This window comes from Mauremys reevesii, linkage group 1 (genome assembly GCF_016161935.1).
Source record: "Mauremys reevesii isolate NIE-2019 linkage group 1, ASM1616193v1, whole genome shotgun sequence".
Classification (NCBI taxonomy): Eukaryota; Metazoa; Chordata; order Testudines; family Geoemydidae; genus Mauremys; species Mauremys reevesii.
In genome coordinates this window covers 100,044,153-100,061,593 of record NC_052623.1, presented here as the reverse complement: position 1 = coordinate 100,061,593, position 17,441 = coordinate 100,044,153, and the positions used below count along the sequence as shown (strand labels likewise).

The 17,441-nt window shown below is 45.8% G+C and overlaps 1 protein-coding gene across 6 annotated transcripts in view; it reads left to right on the top strand.

Moving 5' to 3' along the window:
• Nucleotides 1-4,564: 4,564 nt before the first annotated feature.
• The window catches only part of DZIP1 (DAZ interacting zinc finger protein 1), a 76,146-nt gene continuing 63,269 nt past the window's right edge, over nucleotides 4,565-17,441 (top strand). For 5 of the 6 annotated variants that reach the window (XM_039494287.1, XM_039494306.1, XM_039494289.1 and 2 more), the window contains exon 1: nucleotides 4,565-4,698. The gene's annotated coding sequence lies outside the window, so the exon portion shown is untranslated. Of the gene's footprint in view, nucleotides 4,699-9,395; nucleotides 9,568-17,441 lie in introns of those variants that run through there. The other variant, XM_039494282.1, reaches the window with a different exon arrangement.

The following is a 17,441-nucleotide window of genomic DNA, read 5'->3' as shown; positions in this document are numbered from 1 at the left end:
GGGACCAGGGATGAGGGGTTTGGGGTGAAAGGCGGGTCTCTGGGCTGGGGCAGTGGGTTGGGTTGTGATGCAGGCTTCAGGAGAGAGTTTGGGTGCAGGGGGGGATCAGGGCTGGGACAGGGGGTTGGGGAGCAAGAGGCGATGCATGGTGTAACCATGCCTCAGTGGGTCACAACTGAGGATGCCAAATGCAGGATAAACTGCTGAGAAATAGGGCAGATAGATATACCTAAGACTGGTGGCTAATCCGCCATAGGATATACCAAACCAGCAACAAAAGTAAACTTCTGTTTCACCACACTGGCTAACAAGAAGTCATGAAAGCAGTTTCCTTGGGCATTCCAGTCCTTGTGACACCAAAAACACTGGATTTAGAGATGAGTGGTTCTTTATAACCAGTCTCACCAAATAATAGGTTCTCCTGATCCGAAAGGACCAGGCACACCCCTAGGTCAATATATAACTCAGCTCTTACCCAAAAATCATGCTGATGCCAATCCTTTAGTATCTAAAGGTTTATTTATAAAAAGAAAGAAAGGTGAGAATTAAAATTGGTTAAAGGAATCAAATACATACAATAAATACAATACCAAATACAAACCAAAGTTCTTGGTTTAGGCTTGTAGCAGTGATGGAATAAACTGCTGGCTTGATACATCTCTGGTTTGTTCCAAATCATTGGAAGGTCCTTAATTCCTTGGTTAGAATTAGTATAGTCCAGAGGTCTGAGCAAGAAAGAGGCTGGAGCAGGATACAGGCAAAATGGAGGAGTTTCCAGGGCCTCTTCTATCTTCTGCTATGTGGAGGGAAACCCATTGTTTCAAACAAAAACCTCAGCACTGGTAATGGAAAGGAAAGCAAATAGGTGTCCTTAAGCCACCTGGCTGTGCTGGGAATAACTCAGTTAAGGCAGGGAACTGTGCATCCTGGAAATACCCTGGTCAGAAAGGAGACATATGCAGGTCTTACCCAGCAAGGCGACAGCTGGAGAGTGTGGGTGCTCTTGCTGGACCACTCAGAGGAAATACAGGAGCAGTTGCCCTGAACCGTGACACAGACTTTAAGAACATTTTCAGTGTACATATACATAGCTCCTTACGTAGTTTCTGTACATACATTTCACAATGGTATTGATGACCCATGAGACACACTTTTATGAGACCTCACATGACATTCTTTGGTGAACGAGAATGCACATACTTGAGTCCGGAGATTCCTGTAACACCCAGGCATCCCCTCAGTTCCCCTTGCCAGTTGGTACAAAGAGGTTCCTGGGTCACAACTTCAAGGAATGTTCCTGCATTTTGCTGGTTCTCTCACTGTTGTCAATGCTCTCCATTCCCAGGGCCAAATCCTACTCATCAGTGGGGCTGTGCCAGTGTAACGGAAATCAGACTTGACCTTCTAGCTTTATTGTGCCCCTTTCTTTCTAGACATGCATTGCATGTTTGGGTTCTGATGAGCCTGTTAGCTGAGCATTTTGACATCAGATTGATACCAACTGGAAGAGCTCCCTGATTGGTATGTAGATAATTGGAGACCATTGATATTATTGTATCAACTTCCTGGTGGTTCCATTTTTACTTGTGCTGACCAGTAAAATTGCTACTTGCACACACTCTTTCCCCAAGACAATAAGTGGACTTAGCTATCACCAGAACAGTGTCCTGAAATTAGAAGGGTTGTCTGAATTTACAGGAGTGGGGTGGGGTTGGAAAAATAACTAAACTGAGCACACTGCATGTACAGTAGCACTTCAGTTATGATCAGGCAACAGAAGAGACCAAAAGGGGGGGGGGAAGCAAGTACAGTACTGTGGTAAATGTAAACTACTAAAAAAGAGATTTGACAAGCTAAGGAAACTATTTTCTGTGCTTATTTCATGTCAATTAAGATGATTAAAAGCAGCCCTCTTCTTCAGCATAGTAAAGTTTCAAAGCTATATTAAGTCAATGTTCAGTTGTAAACTTTGGAAAGAACAACCATAACATTTTGTTCAGAATTACAAACATTTCAGAGTTACGAACAACCTCCATTCCCAAGTTCATAACTCTGATGTTCCAGTGTACCTAGCTGACCACTAGGAGGTATGGGGAAGTTTGGGAGGAGGAGGGTTTAGGGAAATCCCTATGCAGCTGAGCCCTCATCAATGGAAAGGGGATCATGCTTTCATAAGCCTGGCATAGGCGGCAACTCCATGGGTGCTCAGCACTGGAGCACCCAGGGGAAAAATGCAGCTTCCCGCCCCACCTCAGCTCACCTCCGCCTCTGCCTCCTCCCCTGAGCATGCCACTGTGTCCTGCTTCTCCTCCCTCCCTCCCAGCACTTGCGCCGCGAAACAGCTGTTTTGTGTGGCAAGCACTAGGGGGGAGGGGGAGGAGGAGGAACGTGGCATGCTCGGGGAAGAGGCGGGGCAGGGGCAGGGATTTGGGGAGGGGTCAAATAGGGGCAGGGAGGGGTGAAGTCGGGGTGGGGCTGGGGGGGCCAAGGAATGTTGGCGCCAGTGAAGCCTGGTATCCTATTGTGAGGCTCTTTAGAAAAGCCCTTAAAAGAAAAGAAAAAAAAAGCACCACATCTGTTGCCAGGAACACATCGCCATACAGTGTCAGGTCTTCATTATTTTATCCTAAAATCTTGGTTTTAATTGATATCACCGTAAGTCCCATCTATACTCCTCTTCACATCTTGTTGGAGAGAAGTGTAACTTCTCCTCACATCCAGAAGGAAGTTCTTCTGAATGTTTAGAGGCATTCACATCAATCCAGTGTAATGAGAGATTTTGCTTTTAGCTGTTTTGAAAAACCTTGCAGCACTTTGATAGAGACCGGCAGAGAGAAACTGAAAAAGGAGTTTAATTATTGTAAAAATTTCACCTCTCCCCGTTGATATAATTAATGTGGTGACAGTATCAGGACACTTTGACTTGCATAAAACAGCAGTTAGTTTTAAGAATAAGACTTTAGATAAATAGTAATTAGTGATAGTTTAAAGATAAAAATCCAAAATGATGGATGAAATAATCCTCTATGAAAGACACAGGGTTAGGGTATGGAAAGTTTCAGCAACGATTGGGAAATGACTCAGCATTTCTCCCAAGATGCATCAGGGGAGGAACTCTACCCAAGACAGTGCCAGGGGGAGGAGCTTAGCTATCTAAAAATAAGTTTGACATAATGAGGAAAAGTTAGAGGAAAAATAGCAATTACGCTAATAAATGGTCCGTTTTCAAAATGGAGAGAGGTAAATAGTTGTGTCCACCATGAGACCCGTTCTGGGACCAGTCCTATTCAACATATTCATAAATGATCTGGAAAAAGGGGTAAATAATGAGGTGTCAAAATTTGCATATGATACAAAATTACTAAAGATAGTTAAGACCCAAGCAGACTGCGAAGAGCTACAAAAGGATCTCTCAAAACTGGGTGACTGTGCAACAAAATGGCAGATGAAATAAAATGTTGATAAATGCAAAGTAATGCATATTGGAAAGCATAATCCCAACTATACATATACAATGATGGGGTCTATATTAGTTGTTACCACTCAAGAAAGAGATCTTGGAGTCATTGTGGATAGTTCTCTGAAAACACCCACTCAGTGTGCAGCAGCAGTCAAAAAAGTTAACAGAATGCTGGGAATAATTAAGAAAGGGATAGATAATAGGACATAAAATATCATGTTGCCTCTATATACGTCCATGGTAAGCCCACATCTTGAATACTGTGTGCAAATGTGGTTGCCTCATCTCAAAAGAGATATATTGGAATTGGAAAAGGTTCAGAAAAGGGCAACAAAAATGATTAGGGGTATGGAACAGCTTCTGTATGAGGAGAGATTAATAAGACTGGGACTTTTCAGCTTGGAAAAGAGATGTCTAATGGGGAGATATGATTGAGGTCTATAAAATCATGACTGGTGTAGAGAGAGTAGATAAGGAAGTGTTGTTTACTCCTTCTCATAACACAAGAACTTGGGGTCACCAAATGAAATTAATAGGCAGCAGGTTTAAAACAAATAAAGAAGTATTTCTTCACACAACGCACAGTCAACCTGTGGAACTCCTTGCCAGAGGATGTTGTGAAGGCCAAGACCATAACAGGGTTCAAAAAAGAACTAGATAAATTAATGGAGGATAGGTCCATCAATGGCTATTAGCCAGGATGGGCAGGAATGGTGTCCCTATCCTCTGTTTGCCAGAGGCTGGGAATGAGTGACAGGGGATGGATCACTTGATGATTACCTGTTCTGTTCATTCCCTCTGGGGCACCTGGTACTGACCACTGTCAGAAGACAGGATACTGGGCTAGATGGACCTTTGGTCTGACCCAGTAGGGCCATTCTTATGTAATGCGTAGACCTTGAGAGAGCTACCAGCATATAAGGTCAACAGCTAACAGGATGAGTGCAGTGGGTTTGAGGCTGTGTGGAAGAACCGAACCTACCTGAGAAAATTCCAAAAAGCAGCTACTTGGAAAAGCAGCAGTAGCAGCAGAACTCTAAAGGTCACCATGGCAACAGCTTTCATAGCAGCGCAATCAGCAGTCCCTGCCAGCAGCAACAGCCAGCAGCAAATGACACTACACCCGCAGCCTGAAGCAGCGGCAGCAGTTAGGAAAATTGTGGCCTTGACAATCACCATTCTATTACTGATAGATCAGAAGGACCATTAAGATGAAACAGAGGAAATTGGGTACAAGTGTAAGTCTGATATTTCCATCTATTGTTAAGGACTGCGGGGATCTATCTGTAAATAAATCTGGATGCCTGTTGTCGGAGAAAAACTCAGTTCTGGCTTTTTCTTTTGGGTGCAGCAAAATCAAATACTTTATTATTTCTCCAGTAATTACAATGGAGGGAGAGAGTGCCATAGGACACAGGGTCGCCCCAGTCCCGGACAGGTCTTTCAACTGGTAAACAATTACAGCAAGCCTTTATACTTTTGTTACAGACAATAACTAGCAATAATACAGACAATAGAGAGCAACAACTACATTTTGTTTATACATAAGCCATTCTGCTATCTTATTTGTCTCACTCCTAGGAAAAGCAAGCCTGCATATTTGGTTATCAGTTACAAGGTCGTAATAACTTTGTACACAGTTCTTGTCCTCTGCCTCACACTATCTTCGCTTCTACAAATCTCACGTCATTAGGGTCACAGCTAGCCTAACTCTTGCTAACTGACTGACATGCATTAAAATCCCCTTCAAATCCTTATTAATTCTTTCCCTGCTTCCACACTGTGTTTTGAGTGAAATCTCCCCTACCCATCCTGCGACTGCTTGGCTAGTCTGGCTCACAGGATGTTAAAAGTTTAAATGTTAGATGTTAAATATTAATATATTAAACAATTAACTATTAAATGTTAGTATTAAGTAAATAATTCTCTCTAAAACTATAATATTGTAATGATTTATAAAGGTAATATATATTAAATTGTATTAAGCATGTTACTGAATAGCAACATCTAGACTAGAGCCTTAGTGTATACAGAGACTCATACATGCATATATATATCTATTACATTATAACTGTTAGGGGAGAGGGCTAGCTCAGTGGTTTGAGCATTGGCCTGCTAAACCCAGGGTTGTGAGAGCAATCCTTGAGGGGGCCACTTAGGTATCTGGGGCAAAATCAGTACTTGGTCCTGCTAGTGAAGGCAGGGGGCTGGACTCAATGACCTTTCCGAGTCCCTTCCAGTTCTATGAGATAGGTATATCTCCATATATTATATGATCTGTGTAGTCCTTGTCTTTTGTTTTGCTGCACCACTTCAGTCCTAGCTTCTATCAAAAATGCTGCAATTACTTATTTTTTTTAAATTAATAATGCTTATGTTTTCGAAGAATTTCTGCTTGTGTGTGTCAGTCCTTGAGCAGAAGGCTGTATCCCAATGTTCCCTCTAATTTTTTCCATCCATGTGTGGAATAAATTTTGTTATGTGCACCAAGGTATGTGTGGATGTGCACCAGTAGAAACAAAAAAACTAGATATAATATATATATTTTTAAAAAGTTACCATAGGAATAATTACTCCAGCCTGGACAGGTTAGGCATTTTAGAACTCACTACTCAAAGAATTAAATTTAAGTGTAAGAGAATTAAAAATTACGAAATGCATAGATCAGTCAAACTAAAATAACACACTTTGAAAGAGTAAAATTATAGCAAATATATGTGCATTGCAGGAAATACCAAGAAGTACCAACAACCATAATACAAGTATGTGTTGGGAGGTGAATGTGAAAGACTACGTGACACAGAGATTGTGTGTGCTGGCTGCTGGGGAATGTTGAGAGATGCTGTCCAGTGGTCCCCAACCTTTTTGGCTGGCGGGCGCCAGCCGAAGGACCACTGTGGCGGTGGAGCACCCGCCGAAATGCCGCCGAATTTCGGCGGCATTTCGGCGGCAACGCCTCTCGATGACGCCACTTGCTATCGACAAGCGACATCATCGAGAGGCGTCCCCGCTGAAATTCGGGAGCGACGCCTCTTGATGACATCACTGGTCGACGGCAAGCGGTGTCACTGAGAGACGTTGCCGCCAAAATTCGGGAGCAACGCCTCTCGATGACGTCACTGGTCGACGGCAAGTGGCGTCAGTGAGAGGCATCCCCGCCGAAATTCGGGGGCAATGCCTCTCGATGACATCACTTGTCGGTGACAAGTGTCGTCATCAAGAGGCGTCCCCGCCGAAATGCCGCTGAAATTCGGCGGCATTTCGGCGGGTGCTCTCCCGGGGGCCAGGATGCGGGTGCATTAAGATGCCCCCGCAGGCGCCATGGCCACTGCTCTACGCTGTCTCTTTAAGGCACTAGTTGAAAGCTCTCCTGCTCCTGAGCCCTGTCTCCCCTCCCCCACTCTGCAGAGATGGGGTACATGGGCAGGGTGGAGGGGGAGAGACTGAGAGTGTGTGTGTGTGTGTGTGTGAGAGAGAGAGAGAGAGAGAGAGACTGTGTGAGCTGGCTTCTGGGGAAGTCTCTGAGAGACAGTGCACTGTCTCTTTAAGGCACTCACCGCCCGGAAGGCTTGTTCAGACCTCAGAGGGCAGCGGCTCTCTTCTGCTCTGAGTGCTGAGCCCTGTCCCCTGCTCTGTGGAGATGGGATACAGGAGTGGGGGGAGGGGGCAGCGCTGGCTCCAGGCACCAGCACAGGAAGCAGGTGCTTGGGGCGGCCAATGGAAAGGGGTGGCACGGTCCGGGCAGTGGGTCCCTCAGTTCCTCTCTTCCTCTTTGAGGTGCCGCCGAAGAGGAAGAGAGGGAGCGAAGGACCCGCCGCCGAATTGCTGCCGAAGAATGAAGCAGCGCGACTGAGCTGCTGCCGAGTGGCTTCCCGCCCCCTGCCCCGCTTCGCCCCTTGGGGTGGCAAAGAAGCAGGAGCCGGCCCTGGGAGAGGGACACCCTGACATCAGCACCCCTTCCCCCCACACTCTGCACAGCTAGCAGGAGGGTCCTGGGAGCAGCTGCAGGGACGTGGCTGCAAAGCTGCGAGAACCCGGGCACCTGAACACATGCTGCTGGATGTGTGCAGCTCTGCTAATCAAGTGCGCAGCATTTGAATCATTCCTGGGTTACCATGCAGCTTAGAGGGAATACAACTGTATCTGTGTCCTTTCAGGGGCTAGCAAGGCTAGCTTGCTCTGGGGAGCCCTTTGCAGGTTGGAGACAAGCCCCCTGGTAACACCCTGGCAATTCCTTTAGGGCAGGCCACAACCTTTTACCCTTTTGTTAAATTAGAAGAGCTACTGTAGGCTAATTTAATTGGTGTCTAAAATTTAGGGTAACATCAGGACCAAAGAGTGAAACTGAACTCAAAGCATTTGAATATCTACAGTAGATATGCAGTTTGGCATAAATACAATACAGAGTATAAGGACTCTGAGTAAGGCATGAACTCCACTTTTACTTATTCCCTTGATTATGTAATAGCTAAACAAAAGCTACTAAGTCAGTTGAGACTCTCTGCTTTATTTCCTTGAGAATACAGCAGCTTCTATGACTTAAGTTAATTTAATATGAAGTAAACTAAATTGGCCAGACAGCTCAGACAAAAATTTCTATGTGCGCCTTCCTTTGAGTCAAAATAAATTCAAAGGTAGGCTGAACTCAAGAAATGTGGAAGACCAATCACCAAACTATTGAGAGAGGTGTTTAGTTATGCATCTAATAAACATCTTTTGGAGCTGTTAGGCCCAAATCCTTAAATAAAATCCTTGTTGATTTCAGTGGGAGTTAGGCACCTAAATATCCTTGAGAATATGGGCTCTTTAGTGCCTTTCCTCAAGTTCTGTGTTAGAAACAACTACTGATTAACTACTCCCTACTTTACCACCAGCAAGGAAAATCTTGTGGAATCGTACCAGACATACAAATATCCATTTGTTATTAAAGGAGCTAAAAATCATCTACCATTGACTCCCCTCTCAACAGAATGATCTAATTTGAGCTGGTCTGTCCTGAATCTTATTATTCAAAAGACCAGCATGAGTATGTGCATAGTGAGACATTACTCAGAGGACAGAGCTGTGGGCAACCTTCCCCCTCCTCCCTTTTTTGTCCTTTAATAGTGTCAGATGGAATCCTATGGGTGAGAGTGAACGAGTTGTAAAAGGACATTAAGGACTTGTAAATTTCAGCCACAGTAGGGTTGGTGGTTAACAGGCCATATTGGGGCATTGCTGAACAAGGGCCAATTTAAGGTTGCACAGGCACATCTCCAAAATGGCGGCTTAGCCTCCCTTAGCTTCTTATACCCACCATCCATGCAGATCATTCTGGATTCCAAAGCAGCTGCAACCCCTCCCAGCTTGGAATCATCCACAAACTTTAGAAGTTGACTCTCCGCCATTAATCATTTACAGTCATTTTCTGAGTGGCAAGAAAAATGTATTAAACTACAACCTTTTTTTAAGTGTCTCAATTCATAAAACCTTGATCTGCCCCTTTTTTTTTCTTGAGTTGAGGAAAATCAGCAGTCAGCTTTGGGCTAAGTACCAGAAACCAAAGCCAGCTCTGCGAGACCGCTGTAGCGCGCTGCAAATGGGGGGTTTGGCGAGGAATCTCTCTGTTACTTTAACGGGGGTGTCACAACCATCACCCTAAGAAGTGAGCTGGGGCACTGAGAGCTCTGGAGACTGAAAGGGGCGGGGGAAGGGGGAGACTGCGGCTGGCTCAGCCACAACGTCTTCGCTCCTGCTCCAAGCTGGTAACCCATTGCCGGGCGAGGGCTGCCTGCGCTCCCGCGGCCCATCTCCGCGTTCTCCCGGCATCTGAGCGCGCAGGCGTGTCTGCGCCGGGGAGAGGCGGGAATGAAGACGGGAGCGGGGAGGAGGGGGAGCTGCCAGCCCCTCTATGACATGGAGCAGGAGCCGCCGCGGAGGGGGCGGGGAGGCGGTGCTGTGGGGCCGCTGGAGGTGGGCGGGGAACAGCAGCGGCAGCGCTGTCACCCCCGCGGCCCCTTCCCCTCCGCTCTCCTGGCGCAGCGGCAACTGCCCTGCCGGGCTGCAGCTACAGCGGAGGAGGCGCTGCCCGGGGACCCTGCTTGTCGCGGCCGCTACCGCCGCCTGAGGTGAGAGCGGCGAGGCGGGGGCTGGGATGCCGCCCTCCGTCTTCTCTCGCCTGTTGCGCGCGAGTGCGGGTCTGCCCCCAGCTGTGACCAGCCTTCGGGCCGGGCCGGGCCGGGCCGGGCCCGCACGTGGCGCCCCCGCTGGGCTGGTTTGGGAGCTCTCGGTCCAGCCGGTCCGTCGCTGCCCGCGGGGTTTCTCCAGCCTCGGCTCTGCTGGGGCCGCACATTGCGGAGGGCGAGTTCAGGCTTCTCCGCCTTCGCTGATGGAGGGAGCTCCGCGCAGGAGCCTCTCCAGCCAGGCCCAGCCAGACTCGTCTCTCCTCCTCCTCCTCTCCCCTGTCACCCAGCCGCCTCCCTCACGCTGCCTCGGCTCGGACTAGCGGGGCGGGTTGTGAATAACTGGCAGGGTTTTCTTGGTCATTTAGCCTAAAGCAGTATTTTGGAATGAGCAGCCGCGGCAGTACCATGGGGCTTCAATCCGGATTGGGCCTTTGGGTACCACTGCAATGGAAACAGATTATTGGAGGCACCAGTCAGTGCTGCAGTTAAGTATAAATTTTACACTTAAAGCACGTTTCCAACCTCGTTATTGTGGATTAAAAAATACATTATATCCTTCCAAAATTACTCTTTGGGTGCAGGAATCAATGTTCAGAACATTTACAAGGAACTGTTATTTGTTTAGTAACTAAAATAAATTTAAAATTAGCCCTTTTAGAAATGTAGCACTCAGTGTCCCTTTTTTATTTGCTTCTACTGATCTCAGTGACAGAATAACAGACTCCCGCCCCCATCCTGATTGAGTCTGCCTCCCAACAGTTTACTTTCAGCTGCTAATTCCCCTCTCTATCAGAACATGCATAAGAAAGCGACCTGGAAAGGTCCCATAGCAACTCCTGATGTCTCCTTCAGTGCCTGTGTTCAAAGTTGCACTGCTTTAAATTGGTTAAAATAGATTTAGGCCATTTCTACACTACAAACGTTCACTGTTGCAAGTTACATCAGTATACAGACACCAAAGTTTGTATATCACTTGTGCATGTGCAGGCATGGGTGGTGTGTAATGGAGGCTGGAGGGAGTTTTATATGGTACAAAGACTGTTCTAGCCTCATTTGATTGCTGATTTCTCCCTTGCAATAGACAAAGATCAGATGTCTCCTGACTTTCTCACATGAGTCAGCAGCCTTTGATACCTGTGGTATAAGCAACATAGCTCTTGCTTCAGTGGTTGTGTTCTTTCCTCTCCAAATGTCAAAGCCTGTTCCTATTGAACTCAATAGCAAAATTTCTTTTGGTTTCAATGGGAACAGGATTTGGCCCCAAGAGATCAGATAATGTGATTTTGATCAATTGCTTATATGTCCAGAGACAGTTCTCATGCACATTTTGCCAGGCTGATTTTGATTGCCCCTCCTGTATGTCATGCTGAGGAAAATAATAAAAACAATTTTGGCTGTAGTTCTATCAAGATACACATGGAACACACAGCTCTATGTCTCTTTTCCATCAAAACCAGATGGTGCAGCATCTTTGCTTTCCTAGTGCCTGGCGGAGAGCAATACTTAGGCCTTGTCTACTCTGACACTTTACATAGCTGAAACTTTCTCGCTCAGGGTTGTGAAAAAACACCCCCCGAGCGATGCAAGTTTCAGCGCTGTAAAGTGGCAGTGTAGACAGTGCACCAGCGCTGGGAATCGCGCTCCCAAAGCTGGGAGCTACTCCCCTCGTGGGGGTGGTTTTTTTACAGCACTGGGAAAGCTCACTCCCAGCACTAGTGCCGTGACTACACAGCCATGTTAAAGTGCTGCCACAGCCATGCTTTAACATCGGTAGTGAAGACATACCCTTAGATAAAAGTAAGCTGGCAGAAACTTAGTTTGGACATAGGGAGGCACTAATAGTGTATTAAGGGAAAGTGGGGTGATTGTTCTTCCTATCCTTTCATTTAAGAAGTTTTCAATTTGGGGTGCTGCTGGATCCTCAATGACACTTGGAAGTACAGGTGGCACTAAGGGCCCAAAGCATCATTTTACAACTGCATCTGTTTAACAAATGCAGTTGTAAAATTTTAGACAGGTAAGGGGGGTGTCAGAGGGGATGGGAAGAGCGTGGGGGCCCCAGGCTGGCGGCGGAGTGGGGAGGAGTCACATGGAGAGTCATGTGAGGAGGTCACGTGCCCTCCCCTTGTGTCCCTCCCCCCCATGAGTGCAGTACCGGCAAGAAAAGATTTCTACTTGCACCACTACTCACCAGGAGCGCTTGTGTCGATGTAAAGTGCAGTGCACCGTTGTTAGGTGTCCCAGTATGCCAACTGCTGCCGTTCTCCATAATGCCTTTTGGGACATTTTTGCAGTGTTTTGTGGGATAGAACTGATTTGTCCAGGGGTCTCTGGGAGCTATGGATCAAGTTCCAGCATGCAACTCTCTCCATCCCTTAATGTCGTCCATATCCATAATTTTTGTGCCTATTAAAAATAATCCCACAAACCTGCATAGCACTCTTTTGTCTCTGCCATAAGTATAGAGCCCCCAGAGCTGTACATTTATAACCTTTGGGTGGGCTAGTGGCCTCTGCCATCTCTGACAGAAGTATGGAACCCACAGAGCTGTGCACTTGTAACCTTTGGGTGGGCTAGAGTTCACTTCATTGTCCTTCTCAAGTGCCTCAAAAAACGTGAATTCCCATAGAAAAGTACCTGGAGACTCAGAATTCAATCTCTAAGGATTTTCAGCAAGGCTTGCACAGGGTCAACCTCCCCACATTCAAATCCCCAAAGACGTTAAAGAAATTAATTAAAGTAATTAAACAACAACTTTATAAAATTTTACAATAAACAAATAATTTAATTTTTACAACATAACATGGCCATTTTATAATCCACAGAGATTATTTTCACAGTTATACATAAATAAAGAAAAAAATTACATTCTCAACAGTTCAATCCCCACAGAAACACAGTGAGAAGAAGAAGGGTTCCCAAAACTTAGGCTAGGTTCACCTGAGTCTCAGAGTCTTTGATCACAAAATCTATACAATCTGCTGAATCTAAAACAACATCTTCCCTCCACTTGCTTGTAGGAATCTTCATGGAATCCATGCCGACTCTTCCTTTGCTAAAATCACTCTTAGGCAATCAGCTAACTGATTAACCAACCACTCAGTTAAGTGTACAGATTTAAAAAAAAAATCCAACCTCTTACTAGAAAATACAAAACTGAGAATAGCAAAATATAAATTACTCTTTCCCCATTACTACATTTAAAGAAAAGTTGGTGAATCATACTAGTTGAGACAATTTAACTAAAACAGTTTGGCTAAAATAAAAAAAAATCCACTCAAAGTATACAATTAAAATAGAAGAAATTATTTTCCCCTCCCAATTTCTTCTTTCTATAATTAACATTACCCATGCTTCCCTGTTAGAGGGTTAACAATATCACTAACCTGCTGCAAAATGCTTCACAGTTAGGGGAAACAGCCTGCTTTCTGCTCTTCGGCTCAGCCTTTTGTAAAGCAGCTGACCTGACTGCTGGTCCTCATGGAGTCTGACCCCAGCAACAGGGAACCTATTGGAGCATACCCCAAACTACCACAACCACACCCAAAATCCAGAAGTTTCTGGATGTGGACGGCTATATCTGCCTAGCAACAATGAAGTCCCCAGACACAACTCTCTCCTACCCGCCACATGGGTCTCTTAAAGAGATATCTTGCTATTAGGCACTTGGGTTACACGCTATTCTCATGAACACTGAAAATACAGGATGCAAGATTCTCCTGAATTTCCTGGACTCTCTGGACTCGCAACAACCGGGGACATGAGGATTTCTTTGAGGACAGTTTGCTGAGGGGTATAGCGAAAATAATTCAAGGTTGTTGGTGGCAGTCATGGAACACTGCTTGTGGACCTGAGAACCAAAGCTGACTGCTGGTATTGCATCGTAATGTAAGTGGGATGAGCAATGACTGCAGAACTTTTGGATGCATAAGGCCACATTCCTGGATCAGTGTGCCAAGCTTGCAGCAACCCTCCAGCACATGCAGAATGAGAGCTGCATTGCCAGTGGAGAAGCACATGGTGATTGCACTCTGGATGCTTGCAACACCAGATTGCAACTGGTCAGTGGGAAATAATTTTGGATTTGGAAAATCTACAATGAGGACTGATGTTGTGCAAGTGTGTAGGTCCATTAATCGTATCCTGCTACATAGGACAGTGATGTTCGACAATGAGCAGGGAATAGTGGATGTATATGCAACCGTGGGGTTCCTGAACTGATGGGATGATAGATGGCATACATATCCCTATTTTGACACCAACCCACCTTGCCACAGAGTACATCAGCAGAAAGGGTTACTTTTCCATGGTTATACAACTGTTGGTGGATCTCTGGGCATGCTTCACTGATATGAAAATTGGCTAGTCAGAGAAGGTGCATGACGCTCATATCTTTAAGAACATAGGACTGTTCAGAAACCCGCTGGCTTTCCTGACCAAAGATTTACCATTGGCTATACTGAAATGCCCATACTGATTCTAGAGGACCCAGCCTACACTTTGCTCCCCTGGCTCATGAAGCTATACATTGGCCACCTCAACAGCACCAAGGGAAGGTGCAGCTAGCAGCTCAGCAGATGCAGAATGACTGTTGAATGTGCTATTGGCAGATTGAAGAGACCCTGGCAGAGCTTGCCTTAGTCACTAGATTGATTCTCAGTGAGAAAAATATCCCAATGGTTACAGCTGCCTGTTTTGTCCTGAATATCTGTGAGGCAAAGGGAAAAAGCTGATGCCAAATATAGAGTGAAGGTGGAGTGACTGTCTGCTGACTCTGAACAGCCAAACACAAGCACTATTAGAAGAGCTCAACATGGAGCTACGCAGTTGAGGGAGGCTTTGAGAGAGCACTTGAATGGTCAGCTACAGTAGCGTTCTTTGGTGCACTGTTCTCTGTGCTTGGAGCTTTGGCTGTTGCTAAGAATTGTGTAATGCTTACTGTACATTTATAAATATGACTGGGTGTTTTCCTGAAGTTATGAATTATGTGGTGTTTGGTGTGCATTTACATGTAGTTTGCTTTGAGTATCACTATGCATTCTACAATATTTGTTGTGATGCAATAAAGATGATGTGATTCTCCAAAAATAGAACTTCATTGAATGGGGGGGAAGAGGGAAACAGCACAGAAAACCAGTGTGGAAACCCCCCCACAGGTGATGCTATACACATTTTTAACATAACTTATTGGACTGAAAATTTAATATTATAAAGGAAGTAAACATGTATGTCCACTTCAGTGCACAAATGTAGACAGTTGTGGCTACACATAGATGAACCGTGGTTCTCACAGGTCTGTGTATGTGAAGGTGTGGTTTTCCTTGCTGTCCCCGGCTTGGAGTAGTAACAATGTGCCTTATAATGCCACATGGTATGTTGGAGCATAGGAGGCAGCGACCATGGAGTTCTTCAAGAACTAAATAAGGTGGAGAGTCCAAGATTTTTAAACCTGCGGGTCCATCACAGTCTGCAGCATTTGGGTTTGCAGCCTGAGAAGACTCATTATGTTCTGATGGGATTTCTGGGTCCGTCTTCTCTGTCTTTTTCCATGCTGTCAGTCATATTGATCTTCCAAGTCCTTCGTTCACAGTCTGATGCAGCACTGGCTTGCAGGATCTTGCAGAACATGTCCTCCTTCATCTTTCTCCTACTTATCAGGGTCAGGCATCATGCAAATGGGAGAGGGCTCCCCTTAAGGCTACCATGCCAGAAGCTGCTGATAAAAACAGACAGATGTACTCCAGGATTTACAATCACAAGGGAAAGATAAGTTTCAAAACTCCTTTCTGTTACTCCCATAAACACTTTTAAAAAGAAATGCTTATTAACACTTCGGGTTTAGAGCACCTCTTCACAGCTCTGCTCTCCATCCCCAGCCACGATGAATATGGCCCACCAAGGGTGAGGTGGGAAGGATTTTCTGTTCCATTAATCTATAACATTTCAGTTCCTCTTCCATGGGTATAAATATAGGGCAATGGCACTGAATATTGGCACTATTTTCCACTGGCGTTGGTGATCTTAGCTGGTATCTCACTCCTGAGCGTAACAAGCACAGAGAGCACAGTTGCTGACGTTCTGAACCCGCACAGGCCTGTATGCCGTTAGCTGTTTACTACTATGGTGCTAGCCAAACTCATCATGGAGTGACATAAGAAAGTGCCCTATTGTGGAAGAAGAAATAAAGCAGCCATCTGTAGAAATCTTCAGGAGAGGATTATGGAGTATCTCCATGAAAGTTTCATCAAGATCTCTCTGATGGATAAAAGGGACATCTCTATGCACATGAAGTGCTCTACATCCCTAACCAACAGGGGAATGAAAATCAGATGCAACTCTGCCTGTTTGTTGTATTTCTATCTCTTCTTGTACAATGAAACAATGAAAAGTCAATATCTTTGTCTTGTTAACTTGGGGATGGACTGAGCGTCATCTTTAAATTTAAACATTCTAAGGCAAAATGCATACACACACGCAAGTTCCTTTCCCCTTGATTAGGCTCATCTGCACTTACCTGGTGGGACTGGTTAGATTGTGGCACAGTCTCAAACAGGTCCAGGTTCGTGGCATGGTTGGAGTCACCCACTGCATCTTCCCTCCTTCTCCTTCTTGGTGTTCACTACAGAGGTCTCTGCCTTAGGCTCCTCCAAGGTATCCACAGAGGTCTGCTGGGTGCTAGTGGAATCTCCACCCAGTATGGCATGCAGTTCCTTGTAGAAGTGGCAGGTCTGCAGTGCAGTACTAGATCTGTTGCGCTCCCCTTGATCCCAGCCTGGTGCACCCTCTTGTACCCCAAACCTCTCATCCCCAGCCCCACCCTGGAGCCTGCACCCCCAACCAGAGCCCTCACCCCCTCCAGCACCCCAATCCTAATTTTGTGAGCATTCATGGCCCGCCATACAATTTCTATTCCCAGATGTGGCCCATGGGCCAAAAAGTTTGCCCACCCCTGCTCTATGCCATCTGGGGAGGTGGTTTTACTGCATCACTGTAACATGGTGCTTACATTGGCTGGATACAAATTTGAGTGTAGATACATTCAGGAATAGGTTACGTCAATCTAACTTTGTAGCATAGACCAGGCCTTATTTAAACCAAAACCCTGTGTGAACATTCCTAAACTTGGTTTAATATTGATTTAACAAATGAAGTGGTTTACCCAAATTGGTTTAAAAAAATTACACCTTTAATTAAACCTGTGCAACTTTGAATAAAAACAAGGCCCAAGTCTCATGTGTGCTTGCATGCTCTCTCTGTCCTTCTGCATGGCGATGTGGGTTGTATATGTGCTGTATGGGGATGAATTATACAGGAGTGTATATTGGAAATGGGAGATGTGAAAAATATGACTAGTGGGAAGGGGTTGTGTGATGTTCATGGGAAGTGGCTGGAGGGGAAGAAATGTAGGATGTGTTTGTGGGGTGAATGCTATGTGGAATGTGTATAGGGATATAGGGGTGCCTGTGGGGATGAGGAGGGGGTAGAGTGGGGTGTGTATACAATATGAGTTGTGTAGGGGTGCCTGAGGAGGGGGTGATATGGGATGTGTTTGGAAATGACTGGAAGGATGAGAAGCTGAGGTGTATATGCCAGGGGTTATGTATGCAGGGGGGCAAGGTGTTGGGAGGTTAGGAAGGATGATGTGGGGTATGGTGTTTGGGGAAGCGGTGGTGAGGATAGGGGTAAGGTGGTCAGGGCCGGCTTTAGGAACTGTGGGGCTTGATTCGAATACCCGGCAGCAGTCTGGGTCTTCAGGGGCACTTTGGCAGCGGGGGGTCCTTCACTCGTTCCAGAACCCCCCCGCCACCGAAGTGCTG